At 49.8% G+C, this 18,428-nt stretch overlaps 1 long non-coding RNA gene across 2 annotated transcripts; it reads right to left on the bottom strand.

Moving 5' to 3' along the window:
- Positions 1-3,110: 3,110 nt before the first annotated feature.
- On the bottom strand, positions 3,111-18,036 carry LOC125693623 (uncharacterized). 2 transcript variants are annotated; one of them, XR_007377183.1, is made up of 6 exons: positions 17,951-18,036; positions 14,854-15,073; positions 6,471-6,534; positions 5,574-5,617; positions 3,903-4,040; positions 3,111-3,408 (listed from the first exon to the last, which is right to left on the bottom strand). It is a non-coding gene; the product is annotated as an uncharacterized LOC125693623 (long non-coding RNA). The 2 variants fall into 2 exon arrangements; XR_007377184.1 differs by having other exon boundaries at positions 17,861-18,018.
- Positions 18,037-18,428: the final 392 nt, after the last annotated feature.

Genomic DNA, 18,428 nt, shown 5'->3' with positions numbered 1-18,428 from the left:
AGAGGCTGACTGGCCAGGCACACCGGAGGGCTGCGTTAGAATGGGGACTGGAAGTGAAAAGACCAAGCTTGACATATTCATTCAGCTGAGGAGATCACCAGGTGAAGGCCTAGATGGGGCTGAAGGCTGTGAATTCTCAGCTGTAAAAATAGGCCAGATAATGCTTGTCTGTTGAGAATTTATCCTTCTGTACTTGCAAAATACTTTGCAGCCATTGGACAAAGGATTCCATCAAAATGCAGCCAGAGGCTGGACAAGATAATAACTTCCCCCTCTTCCAGCTATTGTAAAAAAAATCCTGCCAGCTTCTGCAAGCAGAAGGCAGTGCTTCATCCTGTATTTCTGCGTGCGAGAGCATCCTGCAGAGCGTGCGCTTACCGCTAATAAGAGCCCTGAGTGCAGCGGGAGAGCGGGGAACTTAATCACATATAGGAACAGGGCATGCAGAGAGAGGGCTCTCAGAGGGGCGGGCTCCCTGTGTGCCTGTGGAACAGTTTGCATAAGGAAGGATGCTGTTCTGTATGTTCTCATGTACAGCTCCACCAAATTGTGGCTGCTGGTAGAATCGTAACGAAAGCATTTCTCACCCACATCTGTTTACATTGTAAGCCATAATGTTACAGCAGCATTTATTCCCTCTTCTTTTCCCTCTCTCCTCCCTGCCTGCTTTTCCCCCAAGCATCCCATTTTTCAAGCCTATCACCCTGAAAATGATGAAAATCTCCCATTGGTTTCAATTGGTATTTGTTTAAGGGTGTGATAGCCAAAAGAAAAACTGAATGATCCTTCACTGAAGGGGACAGATGGGGCCAACTGCTGCATATCAGCATGGGCTCGTGGGGCTCCTCAGGGGATGCCCATGCTCAACAACCAAGTTGAAAAAGACCTCTAAGATCATCAAATCCAACCCCAGCTCACCCCCACCATGCCCACATCCCTCAGTGCCACATCTCCATAGTTGCTGAACACCTCCAGGGATGGTGACCCCACCACCTCCCTGGGCAGCTGTGCCACTGCATCACCACTCTTCTGGGTAAGAAATTCTTCTCATAGCCAACCTGAAACTCCTGTAACACAACTCAAGGCCATTCCCTCCCACCCTATCACTGTTATCTGGGAGCAGAGGCCGACCCCCATTTCACCACAGCCTGCTTTCAGGCCGTTGGAGAGAGTGATGAGGTCTCTCCTGAGTTCTGAGATGGGAAAAAAGGAACATCAGAGCCCAAATCAACCAGGATTTACAGTTGTAGGGTTCAGGGCCTGGATCAACCAAGCCTCTGGGCAGGAATGAGAAGACCAGGCATAAACATAGCCAACACAGCTGAAGGGTCTTTTTCCACGTGTTTTACCTGGTTAGGGACACACGGCAGGAGATAGACTCGGGAAGCCACAACCATCAGCCTACAGCACTAATCAGTGGGATACACATGCCCCACAGAGAAGGTCGGGTCTGTAGTTCAGGCCAACCCACAAAAGGATCCAAACAAGAGGAAGATATCTGGTTGGCATATCTCTTGATTACATGAGGAGGATATAGATATAAATTCACAAATCTTGCTCCAGTTGGTGCGGGAAGATGTTACAGCCGTCAGGCCTGATTTACCCTGACACTGACTGACTGACGACAGCCATACATCCTCCCCACCAAGCACCACCTCCTCTGCAGCCACACAGCCACGGACGGTGGGGAGGGGGGAGCTGGGAGACACATCAAGCCCAATAACTTCTTCCTTCACCCGCCTCCGAGAGGAGACAGGCAGCTTTTGTTCAGGCTGCTCGCGCTGCTGTGTGAGCGCGTTTTAAACAAGGCCGAGCGCCATCTCTTTCGCTTTGCAGCTGTCTGTGTTCATTTTTAGTGATGCGAGAACCCGGAGCACACACGTTGGGCTCAATCTGAACGCTGTCAGCTGTCTTACAGCTCAATTTCATCGGGGTGATTAGCTCCAAAAGGAGAAAGGGAAAAATTAAACACCGAGTGATCCTTGTGCATAACTTCCCAGCACAAAAGGCCGTAAGTAGAGTGCGCTCTGGATGGAATAGCAATAGAAGGTCCCTCCAGGAGGGAAGGGGAAGGGGTGGATGAAAGGAGAGAGGGAAAGATCTAACGGTTGAAGCGGATGCAATCTGGGATACGGTTCTGGCAGATCTCCAGTGGCCGCAGCAGCTCCTGCAGGATGGAGGCTTCCTTTTAAAAATATTAATGGGCTGGGTTGCAGAGCTGCCTGGCTCCTGAGTCTCCCACAGAAACGACTCCTCAAATATCATTAGCAGTGTGCGTGTGTGCTGCTGCTGCTGAGAAAGCCTTCCAAACATGACCTGCGGCCGTGCAAACCGACTGCAGCGATACCTAAATGAGATGGAAAGGATCCACCTCCCCCTGCCCATTGGGTGCGTGCTGTGGCACCATTGCATCCTTCAGTTCTGCCCAGTGACCCTCTGGGATCTGCCTTCCCCACCAGCCTGCTCCCACTTCACATCCACATTGCCCTTCCGGACAGCACAGCAGCCCACGGTGATGAATTATATGTGTAATTATGCACTTCAGGAAAATGTGCTTCCCTTCGTTTGCTCTGAACCTTCTGCTTAATGAGTTCACCGGGTAACCCTCTTGATTCATGGCAAACAACCATCCGTGCCACCTCTTCTGTTCCACTCTGGACTGCGTGATGCCTTGATCATATCCTCTCCTAGCTGCCTCTTTTCTAAATTGACACATCCCAATCTGCTTAATCTCTCCTCACTCAGAAGTACCCCCCTATACCTTTGATCACAATCTCTACCTTTTTTGATGTTTCCTATATCCTTCCAGAAAGGATAATCGCCACTCCGGCGGTGGCAATTTTAGAGAGAGAACTTCATTTTCTCTCCCCTGGGAGCACTTATTACCTCTGGCTTTGACTACTGCTGAACACGTGAGATATCAAGACCCCACACCAGTGCTAGCAGAGAACTGTCCCCTGTGCATGGCCACCCCTTGCAACAGCCATCCCAGATACCGCAGGATCACCGACATTTTTCATCTTGTACTTTTAGGAGGTTGCTGCAAGGATACTTTGTCAAATTACTGGAGGGACCAACAAGACATATTCTGGAGCTTCAGGCTACTTGTATTTATTAGCAGAACCACTGCAGAGTTTATATCTTATCTACAAAAACAAACCTAGAAACCTCTCCGTCCCAAGGGGGGAAACGCCATTTGCGCAGTACAATACAGTACAATGCAGCAGCCACACTGGCACTCCAAGCTCCCTTGCAATCTCCCAGCGAAGAAAAAGTTCCAAAAATGTGTGTTGTGCGATAAACAAAAGCAGCCCTGCTGGAACGTTTGTGATATGGAAGCCTGTAGTTATTTATAAACTCTTTTTTCCAATAGTCGGTGGCTTCATAAACCAGAGCAGATCAATACAGCTGAAAAGTTAGAGGCAGATCAGAGGGAATTAGGTGACACTGGTGGATGCATCTTTAGAAATTTAAAGAGAGAAGCTGATCAAAATGTATAGGTCAAAAAAAAGCCCTTTTTTTTTTTTTTGGCAAACAAGTATTTTCTTCATTTCCAAATAATTTTCTTGGAAATTGGACATGGAAAAATGCCTATTTTACTCTTTATTCTCAGCCCCCTTAATTCAAGCAGTTTTTGATCTTTCTCACTGAAAAATCCCATGTAATAGAAATCAAACGTTGCGTGCTTTTGGCGGGGGGGTGAGGAGAAAAAGAGAAGTCTGACATGACTTACTGTATCCTGAGCCTTATTTCAGCTATTTTATTTCTTTTTCTACTCAAACCCAGCCATTGCTTGACTTCTAAGCTGCTCAAGAAAGAGAAGAAAAAGCACTCTTCTCCCAGTGGAAGCGCTACAGCCTGTGGATGGACACGTGGTTATTGTTCATGTGTGAAAAACTTACGGGCTCCAGGCTCCTGCCACAGAACGAAGATCACCCCCAGCCATAGAAATGTGAGCACAGTCTCCGGATTTTCATTCTGCGAGGCCAGAAACCAGATCCAAGTCTTCAAGATGCCTCCGAGCCGCTTCCTCGGGCTGTCTGCAATCCAAATCAAATCACATCTGACTTGGAGCCAAGTCCAGAAAACCTGATTGTCTTTCTCCCCCTATCCAATGGGAGATGGCAGGTTGAGGGGAAAAAGAAAGGAGGAGTGAAAAATTAACACGAGCACTTAAGATGTTATGAAACTGCAATATGCATCTCTAGCGTGCCCCCTGGCCCTGATGCCTATACATTATTTAACAGAAAAGAAAGCATAAATGAGCCAGAACAATAGCTTGAGGGAAGGAAAGGAATATCTATATATTTTTTTTAATTCTTTAGACCATGCCCATTCGTTTTGTTTCTTATTTAGGATACTGCATTAATCATGCTAATATTTTACAGCCGGGCTGTACACTTTAGCCATTACTTTAATCAAACCCATCAGCGTACCCAAGAACACGCTACCAGGTGGGAATAGCTGCTACCGCTTGCTGTTAATTACTTTGCATTTTACAGCAATCAGCAGCAGGGGCTGAGATCATAATAAATTCATGACTTATGGGTCCATAAAATCATTACCGTAGGAAAATATGTTTTATCAGGCATTCGTCGGGCTGCTGCTCAGAGAGAGATTTCTTGAAGGAAATGACACCCATGAAATTAAAGCGATCCTTGCAGTCAGCAGAAATGCTAATGTGGGCACAAACAGAGCCACGGTGCGCATGGAGCTGCGGGAGCAGAGGGAGAGGAACGTGGAGAAACGCTTGGGGGGAGATGGGAGCAGCTGTCCCCTCCAGGGCAGGGGATGGGGCACGTGATGCAAGGATGCGATAGAGGCTCAGGACAGGGAGGGAAGCAGCAGTGTGGCAGGAGGGAGTTTTGGAGGAGCAGGAGTTGGTAAAGGGAGGTGTCTGCACCTTCCCACGTCCCCAGCTTCATGGTGCACTTCACAGCATACAGCTGGGACAGGGCACACTGGCTGGTCCCTGCCTCTGAGAGCAAGAGAATGAAGCCAGGTCTCAGCAGGGACAGGCAGAGCACTGACAGCTCCCAGCCCTGAGAAGCATTGCTCTATGAGATGACCAAGCATATGGGCATATAGGGAAAAGTTCCTCACACCCTCTGCTGGGAGGGATCTTTCCAGCTAAAGATGCATTGATTAGTTAACATGTAGAAGCTTAAGCGGCCCAGGCTATGCTCACACTCCAGTGGCAATTTTCCAGAAGGAAACACACCACACTCATGACTAATCATAGCATCTCCTCGCTGGCACAACACTACACCTGTGTTTCCACACATAGGTAACATCAGCTCAGCCTGAGCTTCCTACTCCCTAATAGGGCCATCTGAATGTAGCAGCTTTAATTCGATTGCCCAAATCCCCACGCAGATTACGTGAGACATTGCAGATGGGACCAGTGTGGGACCGAACGCTGCAATGCCATCACAGTAAAATCAAGAGCAACGGTGAAATCAAGCAGTGTCAAATTGACATAAAGCAGCAATAAAGGAGCTTCAAGATTTGAGAAGCAAGAAAGGAGCCTAAATGAACTTGCTGCATATTTCCTAAGCCTTTTCTGCACTCACATACTGTCCCAAGGCACTTCCAGAGTCATTAGCTCTGCCAGCTCCTAAAAAACAAACCAGAAAAAAAAACACAGTAAGTTTCCTTTTCTTTTTTTCCCATTTTATTTCAAGTCTAAGACCAACAGAGCTTTCATTGGCAAGAAGCCACCGGCTCTTTAAAGCTCCTGTGTTTCTTGGCCTGTGAAAATGAAGAAGTGGAATTCCAGCTAGAAAATACCCCTGAAGTGCTAAATTGGCCAAGCCCTTGTTTTTTACTGTTTGTTTCAGTTTGAAAATACTAAGGAAGCACAGTCATCACTGGTTTGTTTGGTTTATTCACCTCTTCCAATTACACTGTGCAAACAGGGAGCATTATTTAGTGCTATTTAAGCATGAAATTATAACAGATCATTTTAAATATCAAGGTCCTAAAAATAAATCTTTGTATCAAGGCACAGCGGGTCTAGATCTACTAGCTTGTTAGCATCCACCGGGGTGGGCAGATGGCAGGAACACTACATCAGAGGGCTCTCAGCGGATGGGATTTGTCACTTTCCATCGCAGGGATCATGAGAACTTGCACAGGGCCACCCCTGGGGTCAGCACCTCTAGTTAAAGCCCCCTCAAGTGGGAGAAGTGATCTCACTGCGTCATTTCCCCCCAGCACTCCCCAGATTTTAGAAGGGTAACATACCAACCATAGTGTTTTTCCCAAAAGTGCCATGCTTCAGCCCAGCCTCCTCCAGCCTCCAGGACCTCAGCCAAATTACCTGGGCTGGGAACCCCCTTGTGCCCCAAACTCAGACCCCACCTTCTCTCCTCCTGTAGCAAGCTCCACGCGGGCTGTTACCATTGGGTCCATAAGTAACTTTATCTGACAGGTATAGCAGCCTGGAGACTTCCCCATTACAGCCTTACCCGGCTATAAATATCCTCCTCCTCTTCAGGGAAAGAGCATCTGACCCAAAGTGTATGAAGCTTCCTGACAGGCCAGGAAAAGAAGAGAAAAGGTTTAAATGTCAGCTAAAACAATCTTCATTTTCTTTCCTAAATTTGCAAAGCTCCCCAAGTCACTGGAGTGAGGCATTTGCCTGTTTGAAGTTCAGCCTGAAAATCCTATTGCAAAATATTTGCTGAAACACAATAATGTCGGAATTGGAGGGGATTAAAGCTGCTTCTGTCCTTGCCCCATCCCCCCAAAACCCTTCTTTAAGAGGGTTTTGGTATAGACTTATGTCCCCATGTCTTGAAGGCGCAACACAAAAGAGAGAGGGAAAGAAATAAAAACGTAAAGCTCCTAACATCACTATTATTGAAATGCCGCGTTTGACATTTTGACTGTTTCAATTAGCTAACAAGGAACGCTCCACTTAATCCATGCTTGGATGCCAAAGGAAGCTAAGCTGCTCCCTTCCCCCACCAGCATCCTTCACCCACATATAGCAGCTGGGTGCTCTGGCCCCATGCAGCCAAAGCTTAGGTCCTGGAATCATTAATGGTGGAAAAGACCTCTCAGTATTATCCACATCCAGTCCAACCATCCACCTACTGCCAATATTGCCCACTAAACCATGTCTCTAAGTACCACATCTATACATTTCTTGACACCTACAGCTTGCCCAGTCTCACAGGCACTGAGGAGAACCACTCTCCCCAACCCTCATGCCCACAGCAGCATGCCAAGAAGCTTGCCAACAGGCATCCTGAAAAGCCTGCAAACACAGCTTTCTTATACCACTTCAGGAAACACAGCAGCACCGTGGCACTTCCAGACCATCAAAGAGCCAGTCCCTCGTTAGCATTAATCAACAAGGATCCTTGCTGGGTTGGACTGCAGCAAGCTGAAAAATTACCTGCAGTGATGTGGGAGCCACAAGGGAGGACTAAACACAGCACAAAGGTTCCCCATCTCCCGCACGCGGTCCTGGGTTAATTTCATCAGGTTCCTTTTATTTCTCCAGGATTTACCTGCCACTCTGATTTTACACCGAGGAACCTGAAGTGCTCAGAGCTCTCCTCCACAAAGCATTTCTCTGTGCCCCACGGGCAGCTGTTCTGTGCCACAGGGTGGAGGGGACTTTGTGGGCACCGCAGCACATAAGGGTCGTTCCAGGGAAACACTCCACACTCCATAAAATCTGGGTGATCACCTTCAGCCAAGGAGCTTGTGGTGGATTGATTACTGCACAGGGAGCACTTTGCTTACCACGGGCACAAAAGCAATTTACTAGTTCTTCCACAGCCAGATTTCCACCAACAGCTCGCAGGGCAACATGATGAGCATTTTCTCCCAAGCATGAGGTAGAAGAAGGGAGAAGGAAGGAATGGTGCACGTGAGGTCATGCAAAAGGGCTCTCACCTGAAGGACTGGGCCCTGTAGGCAGCAGGCTCCTACAGAGCTCACTTGAGAATATCATTCATCATTTGCACATATATGAAGGGCTGAGAACAAAAGGTTCAGGTGTGGAGAACCATCAGGGAGGATTGTTTCTGCTCTAACTCGAAGGACTTGAAAGTCCAGAATCGAATACCTGAAGGCGGTCAGAGTGGAAGGAGCTGCCATCCAGTTAACCAGAGCAGGTAACAATCTTAAGTTGTGCCAGGGAAGGATCAGGTTGGATAGTAGGAAAAAGGATTTCCTCAGAAAGAGTGGTCAAGCATTGGAATGGGCTGCCCAGGCAGGTGGTGGAGTCACCATCTCTGGAGACACTCAAGAACTGCGGAGATATGGCACTGTGGTGGTCAGTGGGCATGGTGAGGGTGGGCTGGGTTTGGACTTGGTGATCTTAGAGGGCTTTTCCAGCTTAATGACTCTATGATTCTAAGGTGGAAGCAAGGCATCACTCACACACTTGTGAAAGTTCTATTTTTCTGTCAGAAGACCAACCTTTCTCCCTTCCTGCCCATATAGAAGTCCTCGCACAAGTGATACAGTGGATCACATCCATTTTATACAGACCTCAATCTGCTTAACCTGTTCCAGCCAAGATGAGTATGCTTCATGGGGATAGAGCATAACCATGCTCACGTGGAATAGCATTTTTTTTTCCTACTTCAAAAATTGCCTTATGGCAATAACCCCTGCTTGCCACAGATGTAACTTGCTCTGAGCATGAAAATAAAAACCTATGCAAGCACCTCCAGGATCCCCCTTCCCAGTACAGCCTTCCCCTAGCACAAAGCCAGCTGCTGCTGCAAGATCTGTGCCAGATGCCCCTGGCACCAGCGCTCTTCAACACAAAGTTAACTTCCATCACGTGGCTCCTCGCAGCAAAACACTTCTGCCGTAGTTCAGGAAAACATTCGCATGCCAGGCAGCACTTAACTGAGCGTGAGCGTGTGCCAGGAGAACAAACAGCTTACCGAGGTGCAGGAAGGCTTTGCAGGAAACTGACCCTAATCCTCTTCTGAAATATCTTGGCTACCGCTGAGCTCTCAGCCCCATCAAAAGGCACACGGACTGTCATAAATAAGACCAGCAAGAAACCCCATGACCCTGCATCCAGCTTCTGAGCAGAGCTGGAGTCACATCACTAATCACTTCAGCTCAGCTTTGCCTTAAAGCAGGCACAGGGCTTCCTGGCTTCACGACCAGAGGTGGGATCAGAAGCTTTCTGCTCACAAAGGAGACTTCTGCTTGCTGCCAGTCTCCCAGGAAGGGCGTCCAGGCTGGATTTCACCAAGTTAGATAGTGACAGTGCTAATGTACCCCACCAGCCTGGCAGAAACACCTCACTGGGTCTTCCTACAATTCTATTTGCTCCAACATGGGCAGCATCTCATCGTTCTGGTGCCTCATGACCCCAAGATGGGTTATCCCTCCAGGACGTTCTCACTCCCTCAGCACAGTGAGGCTGATACAGCTCCATCTGGGCACTGGGAAAGCCCAGAACATCAGGGACATGAGCATCTCCCAGCTCCTTCCAGCATAGACAGCACCAAGAGTTGACTCACTTCACTTGTGCTCCTTCCACATCCCCACAGAATGGCAGGAGGAAGCGTGGAAAACCTTAATGCCTCGGGCAGGCATCTGAAATCCCAGCAAACAGCTGTCCCTTCATGAATAAAGAACCACTGCACGTGCAGAAGGGAGTGCAGAGGTAAGTGCCTCCCTCCCAGGCACTTACCAAGATGATCCACAAGCACAAATACCTGGCATGTCCCATCCAGAGGCACCTCTATTAATCACAGTCCTCTGCAGTTAAAGTTATTTAATTCAGAGGTGAGAGAAGCTGCTCTGCTGTTTATGTCCAAGGGTTAAACTTGCCCCAGCCGCACACTAAACACATTTTTTACAATCTGGCAGTGATCTTGCCTATTAAGCATCTCTGGCTTCAGAGAAGAGGTATTGATTTATTTCACTTTTATGGCTGGAGGTATTTATTCCTATTTGCTTTCTCACTTCTTCACCCCAGCCTGGGTGAGGGGGGATGAGGAGGAGAAAAAAAAAATTACAACAGCAGTGCAGCCAAGAGGTGATGACTCACAGTCTTCTGATGGAGGGCACAAGGATGGGATGAGAGGTTGGGACCAGCTCCTGGGCTCTGCCAGGCTGTGTCACAGCTTTTATTTCCATGATAGAAAGAGGCACCTGTGTGGCTGGAAGAAAAGGAAATCACATCAAACTTCGGAAGGAAGGCTCCTATCAAAGCTGCGTCCCTACAGGGTGCTTTGTAAGTTAGAGCTTGATTGATTTGTACCAGCTAAGGACCTCAGCTAAATCTCTCCTGTGGGAGGAATGTCAACATTTTCGTATATCAGAAAACCGATCTGGAAAGGAAGATAAAACCATATTGCCACAAGGAATGCGCCTGGACAAATATCCCCCTCCCATCCCACCATACACCCATTTCCAGGCAAGACACATGGGCAGAGCCCCCGCTTCAGTTTCTAACACTGTATTCCAGTGCTGCTCTTCTGGGAAGGTGGCTGGCTTTGTTCTGCAATGCCAGCACAAGTGCGGGGTTTGCTTTTGCTCTGTCTTTGCACACTGAAGCTCAATGCCTGAGAAGGCTCCAGCTGTCAGGTATCTGCCTGGGGTTGGCCATGCTTCTCTTGGCCTTTCTTCCCATGGCATCTGCCTAGCTCCAAGCACAGGCACAAACACAAAGCAAGCTTCATTCTCTGTCTCATCCCAGCTTGTTTGGCCTCCTAGCCTTGGGCTGGCTTCTCAGAAATGCCCGAAAGTCAATAGAAGATACCAAACGTGCCCATTTGCAGCATCATCCAGTGTCAATGTGACCCCATAAGCTCTACTGGAGGAACATCTCACAATATAGAACGAGCCTTCTTCCCCCTCGCACACCCACCCTTGCAAGCCTACGTTGGCAGCAGGTGAGTTTACAGACAGGTTTCCCTCTGCTCCAGCACACATATAGCATGTGTGCAACACACAAACCCAGCCTTCAGGGACCACCTTAGGATTCAGGGAAACATCTGGCATCCGGGTGTCTGAAATCCCACAGCACAGAGCATAGAGACAGAAAGCCAACAAGGACCTAGTGGAGGCATTCCGGTGTTGGGAGTGCTATGGGGGGGGAAAGAATGGGGATCTGGGCAAGGAGAGACAGCATAGCTCTGATGCGAAAGGGTGAGCTGGAGAGGGTGTGAGGGAGGTGGGACATGCACTGGGAGCAGTGGGGTGAGAGGGGCTGGGGGCTGAGCATCACAATTCCAGCCCCCGCCCTGCCTGTTTGCTTCAAAGCAGAGCCTGCATTTCTGTTCTTCGAACAGCACACAGACAACATGCAAATACCACAAGAATGAAAGCAGTGGGCAGGCTGGTGGCAGATAGCACGGGAGCTGCCACTGCGCACAGCCGCTTCACGCTTCATTAGTATCCTCTCACCAAGCTGCGAGCACAGCCTTCAGCCTGCCTTCACACAGGCAGGGAAGGAGGGGAAGGATGCACATTTTCCATACAGAGCTGATCTCCTTCCTTCCCAAACTCTGCCACCCCCCTCCGAGCCTTTCTTGGGCTCAAAGGTGCACCATCCTGCTCCAACGTCTCCCGCACTTGTTAAATATACCTTCAGGCAAGCATCAGGAGCGAGCCCAGTTTGAAACTTATTGTGTTGTCAAGATGACAAGTGCTCTGCCAGGCTGTTAGTCTCTGCTGCCCTTCCCCTGTCTGCTCCCCCTCCCTTTCTGCTCATTAGAAGCTCCCTTGATAAGGCAAGGCTGTAACTTTTTTTTTTTTTTTTAATCATTTAAATGTTTTCTTAACTTCAAAACATCAACAGCTGCAGGACTGAAAGAAGAATAGCAATGACGCTTTCCATTCAATACGGACTCGGTGCACTGTGATGCAGGAAGGCAGGGAGCTGGAGTTCCAGCACATGGTGCTAACATGGCACTAAGCACCACTTCAGCTCCCAACAATCCACATAACAGCCCCAGGTGGGCGAGCTGCTGTCTGCTCATCCCAGCCAGCAAGCCTGGAAAGAGAACATAATTCTGCCAGGGCAGCTTGCCCTTTAGGTGTCATAGAATCATTAAAGTTGGAAGACAGCCCCCCCCCCCCTCCAAGATCACCAAATGCAACCCCAGCCCACCCCCACCATGCCCACATCCCTCAGTGCCACATCTCTATGGTTCTGTAACACGTCCAGAGATGGTGACTCCACCACCTTCCTGGGCAGCCCATTCCAATAATCTCACCACTCTTTCAGAGAAAAAATGATTCCTAATATCCAACCCGAACCTCCCCTGGCACAACTTAACACCATCACCTCTCATCTTTGTCCCCACACAGCTCTCCCATGCTCACCTCCAACTGGGTTTCTGCTCTTGGTTACAGGTTCTTTTAAGGACATCAGCTAAGGATGGATTTAACTGGCTTTGAAGAGCACAGAGCCAACTCTTGCAAACAAGCCGGCGCACTGACCCTTCCTATGGGCCTTCCCCATTGCATCCTCCTGCCTAGGTTCCTCAAGGCAATAAAATAACAACTTCTTGCTTCATTACATGTGTTGGAAAGCATCTTGACTAGCAGCCCAAGCCCCTGAAAGAGTTGGCTTTAAGCCTTGGCCAAACTGCCGAATCAAAACAGCTTGTGAGAGATGAATTAAGCATTCTCCTCTTTGCCTGGAAACAAAAGCCTGGGGGGGGAGCAATGGAAGCCATCTGAAACAGAAGGGACACACAGGACTGTCAGATATGCCTCTCGCCACCATTTAGCCTTCCTGTCAAGCTGTACTCCAGACTGAAAGCTTTCATTTTTTACTTCTACCCCTTGCTTCCTTAGGAAAAGATGCCTACGCAGAGGCACAACAAAAAGGACAAGCTCTGAACAGCAGGAGAGAGGTGAAAAAGGATGGATCCTACCCCCATATTCAATGCCCATGTCCCCAGACACAGCATGTGCCTCATTGGGAACATGAAGGGACTGGAACTGGGCAGCCTCCTGTCCTTCAGGCACACAGCAGCCAACCCAACTCACACCCGTCCACATCCACCCTGGGTTCTTTCTGACCCATGCTTCACCCCCACAAGGTAAACCAACCATATATTCTGATACCTAGGGGCTGGAATGGAAAACACCATGCAGCTCTCATTGCCACGGCAGCATCAGCAGCACCCGGAGCATCTCAGAGACAGACAGACAGGCAGGCAGGCAGAGGTGTGCTGCTCGCTCTGTCCAGCAGATCTGGAGCAGTGCCTGCCTGCTGTACTCCAGCTCTCTCTGTCCCGATGCAGATAAATTTAGTTTTCTGCTCTCGCTGCCTGGGGAAGAGTAGGGAGGGGGAGCTGACATCTTTCAAACGAGACCTTAAAAATAAGCTGTCTGCACAGCTGGGCACTGAAGAATCTCAAGCAGAGCTTTGTCTGGCTAAAACAGCGCCCATACCAGGTTACACCCTGTAACCCACCCAGAAACAGCTGCACAACAAGCCTTGCTCACAGCCCGACCATCATCTCGCTGTGTCAGGGATGTTCAGGGGGTGCCATCATGCTGCGCACACACACACTGATAGCTCCTGCTTTGTTTCTGCAGGTCTTCCCAGAGATCTGGAGGACAAGAGGCCAGCGGTATGGAGCAGACCATTTCCAAAGCCGTGCCCCAGGCCAGAACCACAGCCCGGATCTGTTTTCCATAGCCGTGACCCATTCTAACCAATTCCCAACCAGCAAGACTCTGCTTTCCCCGCAGCTGAAAGCTCCTCTGTGAGAGCATTAAGCATTTGATAAAGAAAATAACAGGATGAATAAAACCATGTGTTTGTACAAGAAAGCTTTTGCTCTGATCTTTGGTGCTGCGCTATGTTCTGACCTACTATTGCAAGACTCAGCTACATCTTCCCTCCCTCTGAACGTGACAGAAGGAAAAAGCAGCCGCGACGGATGCTGCAGAGCCCTGCGCTGGGATTCCAGCTGACAAACAGCATCAGCAGAGCTGCCCACACACTTGGATTAAAACCCACACCCTCCACTCTCCCATCACCTGCAGAAAGCACATGCACACATATACACACACATCCATCTGTATGGGGCTCGATTCCTGCTTAGACACGCAGTGTAACAGCAGCAGCCTCCAACAGGTTTGCACACGAGGAGAAGCACACCCACGCGACACACTCCCTAATGAGGGCTGACATTTGCCAGCTACCAGAGATCTGAAACTGCCGGGAATCAAACTTTGAGGCAGAACTGTCCCTGCTTGCTGGCAGGAGGGTGGAGGCTCCAAGGCTCCAGGCAGTCTCGGTGGCAAAGGCTCGGCGTCAATGAGGAGCCAAGCTGGTTTTGTGAGCACATCTGCTCCTGTGCAGCATCCAAGGGAAGTTTCAGTGACTCCAAGTGGCCTTCGTGCAGCCTCTCCAGGCTCTCTGGCCACCACACAGCCCTGCTGGCTTACCAGCTCCATGCTGATATATAGGGAAGAGGGCCACTTAGCATCTCTATCAGAGAGGTACAGAGCAGTGGAGGCCCTCCAAAAGCATCAACAAACTACTGGGAGCTCAAAGGTTTGCTCCAGACAGCTCCAGTGCCAGCTCCTCTTCAGCACAGCCCTGAGCCACACACAAACAGCACATTTTGCTCCTGCTGGACATGCCTCTGCTGATTTACTAGTGCTGCCAAGGAAGGTGGATTTATTCCCAAATTTAACAGCTGCCAAATCAATGGGAAGAGCATTCACATGGGGATTCACCACAAGCTTTTGTGAAGCCAGGGCAGGATTCTCACACTGAAGAGCCCTTCCCTGGAAATGCACTCAGCCCTAACCCATCCCATCACAGCTCGGCTTGCTAACCAGGTACCTGCCCAAACCCTACAGAGATCCTGCTCAGAGCTGGTCACCCACCTGTCCCAGCTGACTCAGTGACAGAAGATAAGCAGCGGATGAGGAAAAGAGGTCAGGATTCCAAATTCTTCTTTCAAGCTCCCACCCTGACTTGGCATGCATGGCACATTGCAGTGGGTTTCTTTTCCAGCGAACAAGTCTCCTTTCCCCCAATCAGCTCAGAGGCAATAAGAGGTGGGTTTCAACGAGGCATAAATCTGCTAGCAGCACATCAAGGCTTCTGAATAGCAAGGGCACAGACAATTGTCCAGCGGAAAAGAAAAAAAGGTCAGAGCAGTAACTCTTGCAGTATTTGTTCCACAAACAGAGAAGGTTTACACAGCCTTTCTGGGCAATTATTGGGTAGGAAATAAATCTCAACAGAAACTCATCTCCTTCTCCCGCTTTGCAGCTGAATCTCTTTGCCTCCCGCCCCTAGCAATGTCCCCAAAATGCTTTGCAACAAGATGTCAGTTACACAACCCAAGGCTGTGCCCAAAGAGCCAGCAGAGAACTGTATTAAATTTAATAGCATTGCTCCAGGTAATCTACGACCAGTTATAATCAATTGTCCATGCCCACTGCAGCATGACTATAGCTGTCTTCAGTGCTGCAGGTGCAGGACTGGCAGAAAACGCTTTGCGTGAGCTGGAGGCGAGAGATAGCCTGAGAACAGCCTTGAATTCCTGGGGAGACACGGAGGAAGCCCAGCACACTGCTGCTGCCCTCCCCCCAGGCCAGGGCTTAGCAGCTCTCAGCAGGTTGGAGAGCCCTGGCATGAGCACACCAAGACTGCTATCGAGGGAGAAAGGAGGAAGGCAGGCGGTCTCTCCCATTCAGTATTAGCTCAGGAAAGCAAGGAGAGGAGCATTGTGTTTTATGCAGAAGCCCCACGCCAGCTGTTAGCACCACACCAAATGACAGGCAGGATCCTGGCCTCTATTTCTGGTCCTCAAAACAGAGATGGCCCTCTCAGGATGAGGATGTAATTGGATTCATAAAACTATGAGGAGCTGTAACATGTGTGAACTGCTTGCCTGATCTCTTACTCAGATCTCTGTCAAACACAATGCTGCTGTCTACCCTGCTTTGCTGGGGACCTTGGAGAAGGCTGTGTTTTCTTACCAGCTGTTGTGAGGACAGCAGAGGGAAAAGGATCCCAGCTTACACATCCTTCATCTCACAGCACTCAGAGGCAGGGAGGCATCCTGAGCTCTGAGTCTTCCTCTCCTTCTTCTGAGTGCAAGTGTGTTGAGGGGTCACTGAGCTCCACATCCCTGGGAGCTGCAGCCCAACACCCAGCCCTACTTCTGCAGGACCCTGTAGAGGGCTTTGTGGTGTGAACATGACAGATTTTGCTCAATCTGATTATGTCTGAGGGGTAAGGGAGTGACAGCTGGCTTCTCTCCAGTTAGTTCCCACACTGCCAGTGATGGACAAGGAAAGCACCTGCTGCTCCAACATCCCAGAGAGGTAACAAATCCAGGTACAGCATCCAAGCATCCATCCAGTGTCCCTGCATCCCATCGCTCAGGCACTGAGCAGAGCTGTGCACAGGGAAGACACAGCACATGGCAGCTCTAAGTGTGAAGAAGTCATCCATCTTCAAGCATTTGATAACACTGACAATGCCAAGCACTCCACCATCAGCACCCAGCAAGGCACTCCCATCGCCTCCAAAAATCTGGGACCTCCCAGACCAACAGGCAGCTCTCAGCACCTTCAGGCCTGAGCCAACATCCTCACGTGGAAGGAAGGAAGGAAGGAAGGAAGGAAGGAAGGAGGGAAGGAGGGAAGGAGGGAAGGAGGGAAGGAGGGAAGGAGGGAAGGAGGGAAGGAGGGAAGGAGGGAAGGAGGGAAGGAGGGAAGGAGGGAAGGAGGGAAGGAGGGAAGGAGGGAAGGAGGGAAGGAGGGAAGGAGGGAAGGAGGGAAGGAGGGAAGGAGGGAAGGAGGGAAGGAGGGAAGGAGGGAAGGAGGGAAGGAGGGAAGGAGGGAAGGAGGGAAGGAGGGAAGGAGGGAAGGAGGGAAGGAGGGAAGGAGGGAAGGAGGGAAGGAGGGAGGGAGGGAGGGAGGGAGGGAGGGAGGGAGGGAGGGAAGGAAGGTGGGAAGCTGCCTCCCAACCTGCTAAACCACAGTCCCCCGAGGTGACCAAATCCCAGCCATATTCACTGAGGAAGCAGTGAGAGGCAGCAGGGTGTTAAGCTTTCCACTTCAGCCCCGAATAAATCTCAGAGCTTCCCCAAAGCCAGCACAGAAGGGAATTACACAGCTTGCCTGAAAGCAGCTCCAGCCTCCTGAACAGAAACATTGCCATCTAGAGGCCCTCTGCATTGCCTGTTGGATTGGCCTGGGAAAATCCTTGGTAGGGCAATACTCAGCCAGCTTTTTTCACTGGGAGAGCTTGATAAGGCTGAAGACAACAGTTTACCCTGCTCCAGTAAGTGGGAAGGCTTGCCTTGCTCTTAGAAATCTAACTGGAGAGAAGTGAGCTGGCAAAGCTTCCCCACACCCATAGGAAGATACCTCCTCCTACAGGGGTTGTGATGTCCTGTGGGGAGGCACCAGCCAGGTCTGACCAAAGAGTTCACCAAAAAGAGGCGTATATGAAAGCTCAGTAGTGGCTCTGAGATGCTTTCCATACCCAAGAAAGTGCTAATGATACAGCGAAGTGCTCTGTAAGCACATGCTCAGATCCCAGCAGATCTCAAGTTGGGCAGAGCCCCTGTTCCAAAACAGAGATGCCCAGAGAGCTGACATTCACATTTGCTCGGGGACAGTCCAGAGACCTTAACAGATCGCAGCTGAGCTTTGACCTGGGTGATCTGTCCAGACCCCACTACCCATAGAAAGAGCCCACAGACACACCAAGGCTCATCTGTACGTAGAGATAAAAATCTCAGAATCATTAAGGTTAGAAGACAGGAGATCACCAAGTCCAACCCAACACCACTGTGCCCACTAACCATATCCCTCAGTGCCACATCTACCCTTGACCTTGTCTAGTAATTTAACTGGGAACAGCACAAACCTCAGCCCTGGCTATCCCCACAGCTCTCACATCAGCAGAGGATGGGAACCAGCATCACCTCCAAAAGCAAAATGAAGGATAGTGCCTAACCTGCCAACGTAGTACAGTAAAATAGATCAGCTTCCCAGCACACAGCTACTCAAATGGAAGAGCACAGCCCAGCTACAACAGGAAAGAATAGAGAAAAGCTCTACAGCTACCACCCTTTCCTATTTAACTCCTGTCACTCCTAGCATTTGTGATAGCTGCTCCAATGAGCACCCAAGAACTACTCTAAGTTGCTCCCTGAAGAGCATCAGCTGTAACTTGGATGTTAATTGCTCATTAGCATGAGTCACCTTTCACATCACCATCTGGGATACCCCTCCCCTCTAGCAAGACAGGAGAGTTGCAGCTCCCTCATCCAGGGTAATGTGCTGGGGAAGCTCAGTGCTCTCCCAGGGAGGTGCTCTCAGCCTATAAGCTGTGTTTGGATTCTTGGGCTGTGGCACTCGGAGCAGTGGCTCTGGAGGGGCTCAGTGTTCTGGCTGAGGTGGCTCTGAGCCTTTTGCTGCCTTGTGATCACTTG

The sequence above is a fragment of the Lagopus muta genome, chromosome 5 (genome assembly GCF_023343835.1).
Source record: "Lagopus muta isolate bLagMut1 chromosome 5, bLagMut1 primary, whole genome shotgun sequence".
In the NCBI taxonomy this organism is placed as follows: Eukaryota; Metazoa; Chordata; class Aves; order Galliformes; family Phasianidae; genus Lagopus; species Lagopus muta.
The sequence above is the reverse complement of the archived record's forward strand: the minus strand, read 5'-3'. Positions and strand labels throughout refer to the sequence as shown.